This window comes from Myotis yumanensis, unplaced genomic scaffold, assembly GCF_028538775.1.
Source record: "Myotis yumanensis isolate MYYU_CA2020_CCGP unplaced genomic scaffold, mMyoYum1.0.hap1 SCAF_3, whole genome shotgun sequence".
Classification (NCBI taxonomy): domain Eukaryota; kingdom Metazoa; phylum Chordata; class Mammalia; order Chiroptera; family Vespertilionidae; genus Myotis; species Myotis yumanensis.
In genome coordinates, this window is record NW_027223754.1 from 191,669,444 (window position 1) to 191,673,272 (window position 3,829).

Sequence of the window (3,829 nt, forward strand, 5' to 3'; positions counted from 1 at the left end):
CAGCCTGGTTCCTCCACCGTGGGAGAGCCCTGCAGCCTATCTGCTAGTGCTCTTGGCAAAATCACTTACCTTCTGAGGCAGTGGTTCTCAACCTTCTGGCCCTTTAAAATACAGTTCCTCATGTTGTGACCCCAACCATAGAATTATTTTTGTTGCTACTTCATAACTGTAATGTTGCTACTGTTATGAATCGTAATGTAAATATCTGATTCGCAGGATGGTCTTAGGCGACCCCTGTGCAAGGATCTTTCGACCGCCAAAGGGTCACGACCCACAGGTTGAGAACCGCTATCTGAGGTAAGTCAAAGGAGCCCTCCCAGTCTTAAGAGGCTGACATTTCATAATCAACCATCTCCTGCTTGAGTTTTGAGGTTCAGCCTTTTCATGCGCCTCCCTCAAGTAAGCCCCAGCGTTCAAAGCTGTCTTTCCAGATATGACTGGAGAGAATTTAACTCGGAGATCAACAACCCCTGTGAACTTTGAAGGGCTGAGACAAGACGGCTGTTAACCATGTTATACCCAGTGTAAGCATGAGAAAAGCACACCAGGGAAGGGTTGTAGGCGACCAGGGGGCTTTTATTTAAGGGCACCTGGGCTGAGTTGAAGAATTACAAAAGGTGCCCCCTCTGGATTGAGGCAACGCTACCTCAACCCATCTAAATGCAGGACTTCTAGGTTTTCTTAAATTGATCATGCCTTTCAGTTTTCCCTATTATATGTGTAGGGTTCTTTTTCATCCAGAATTTACTTTTAACTTACCCCTTCCACTTCCAACATCCCAACTGGATTATTTGACAGAGAGATAATGAGATTCTTTACAACCGGCTACAGATCAACTGTGTAGCTTGAAGGATTTGATGATATCGTGCAACGGGAAAGTCAACAAGTCCATGTAGGTATTACTGCCAGGAGAATAGCAGAAGACTTGTCAATATTCCCGGTAGAGAGATCATTGTCTTTATGGGGTTTTTTTTCTGTTCTGTGATGAATGTAGAGGATTTTACAGAACCGTCAGTGGAAGAAACAACGTACAGGGGGGTGGGCAAAAGTAGGTTAACACAGTGGGCCAAAGTGTGTTTGAGTGCAGCAAGTAGACTATGTATAAGAATGTGTACAAAATGAAGGCCAGCAACAACTGTGAACCTACTTTTGCCAGCCCCTGTGTTTGGTCTCAGCTGGAGGAAGTGGTGCATATCGGCTTTAGTTTTTTTCTTTCTCTCTCTTTCTGTGGAGGTAGCAGACGGCAGGGGAGAAGGTGCACAGGGTGAGTGACGACAGTGGGGAGGGATGGGTGGGTATGTGGGGACATGCTGGTCTTAATAGTCTATCGTCCCGCAGGGCCCTGCACCCACTCTCCTGTGGCTTTTCCTCCCACAGGTCCCTTTTGATGTCTGCATGCTTCTGGTTGGGCACTCAACCTGAAACTTGTATAGGGAGGAAGTGATGGTTTCTCTGAATGGCACCCCTACATCTCCCCTAGCCCCACAGGCAGGCTGGGCTCCCAGGAGCTCATTAGGAGCTATAAAGCTTTCCCCCATCCTGAATCATTTTCCAGCGAGGAGCTGGGGCCCTGGTCCCACCTCCTCCGGACCCCCTCCCAGAAGTGGGTCGAGGCTGGGTGCATCTGGGCAAGGGAGGCAGAGACACTGGCACTGGATTTCAATGACATGGAGATTACTGTTGACTTTGACCAGAGCACTTTTGTGTGTTTTTTAAAAATTATTCTTGTTTGACAACTGAGTTACATTTGTTTTTTTATTTTTTATTTTTTTAAATATATTTTATTGACTTTTTACAGAGAGGAAGGGAGAGGGATAGAGAGTTAGAAACATTGATGAGAGAGAAACATCGATCAGCTGCCTCCTGCACACCTTCTACTGGGGATGTGCCTGCAACCAAAGTACATGCCCTTGACCGGAATCCAACCTGGGACCCGTCAGTCCGCAGGCCAACACTCCATCCACTGAGCCAAACTGGTTAGAGCTGACCAGAGCAGTTTTGATGAAGTGGTAGAACAACAATAGAAAAAGCCATCTACACAAATGGGTTCAAGAGAGAACAGGAGGAAAGTGAAGAGGGGAATTAGAGACATCTCTTGCCAGGGCCAACCAGCAGACCCTGGATGACGGATTAGCTTAAAACAATTGATTGGCTTATTCTTGCCAGAGAGCCACACTCTTAGGGAATAGGGCATTAGACAAGTGAATTTGATTGTTTTGTTTTGTTAATTTTTATTGAATATATTGGGGTGTGGCACTGATTAGTAAAATTATGTAGGTTTCAAGTGTACAATTCTATAATACATCATCTGTATATTGTATTGCATATTCTCCATCCAAAGCCAAGTCTTTTTTGTTCACCCTTTATCCCCCATTTTTGTCCTTTTTTTACCTGCCCTCCCCCCTCCCCTGCCCTCTGCTAATCATGATACTGTTGTCTATGAGGTTTTGGTTTTTTGTTTGTTTGCTTAATCCCTTCACCTATTTTACCCCATCTCCCAACCCCACTCCTCTCTGAGAACTTCACTGTCTGTGAGTCTATTCCTAGTTTTTGTATTTATTTTGTCCATTTCAAGTGAGTTGGATGGACTGGCTAGTGATGGAGAAAAACTGGAGACCCGTGATACTGTTGAGAAAGGTGGGCCAGGTAGAGGACAGCAGAAGCAGGACAGGAGAAGAGTTTCGAAGTGGAACCAGAAACTGGGAAGGAGCACACTGAAGGAACGGTGTTAAAGGGCAATAGGAAAGTAAGCAGCATTCTTCACAGTTCTGCTCAGAGCACACCACACTGACGGTCTTCTCATTATCTTCTCATTGTCCCCCAGAGAGGTCTCTAGAGCTCAACTCTGTCCACCATAGAGGAAGCGTTACGAAGAAGCATGCTAACGGTTTCTAAGAAAGATGAAACAGGCCTAAAGAGTAGAACACTGAAGATAAACATATGGCAATGGCCACAGTCCAGGATATGAATGAACTGATGAGAACTTGAATACATGACTGAAAATGTTCATAGTTGTTACTTAACTAATTAGAAAAGGAATTTTCTTTGTGATTATAGGTTTATGTTATTCCTTTCTGTAACATAAAAACGCATGCACAAATAACCTATTGTAAGAAGGATATTTTGAGTCAGTCATTTATTGAGCAATGACAGGCCTGTTACTATATTTGACTCTTGTGAAATAAAACAAATAGTTCTTTCCACTCAAAGTGCTTTCTCTAGGGGGGTCAGTGAGGGTTTACCTGAGGAAGTAAAGCCTGAGATGAATTTGAAATGAATAGGTGTTAAGCTGCAAATGTAATTTGAGAGTGGATTGATTATGTGGAGGAAGTGGACAAGAGCTTTCTGAGCAGTTGGAGACTGTGGTTCTGTCTCATCACTCACAGCTCCTTCTGAGTAGCTATTGTTTCATTTCAATGGAAGAAAATCGGAAAGTGAGTTTGGAAGTTGTTTTTCAGGAAAAAGGAAGTCAAGTAGCTTCCAAATAACCTCCCTTTTTAAATAACCTTACCCCATGATTCTCTGACACAAAATTGCCTGTCTTCCTGTTCCCTGGATCCTTCCATAGAACTGTATTCTTTCCTTCCTATTTTCAGGATATCCAGTACATTCTGAAGGCTATTTAATCCCATACATCTGTCAGGTGGGAGTGTAATGAAATATTATCCCTTAGGCATCATATGGGTCAATTAGTAAAAATATTAAATGATTTTTTTCTTTCAAGAAGATTGTCAAAATATTGCTCAAATATTTAATATAATAAAAAGGTAATATGAAAATTGACCATCACTCCAACACACAAGATGTCCACCCCCATGTGGACACAAGA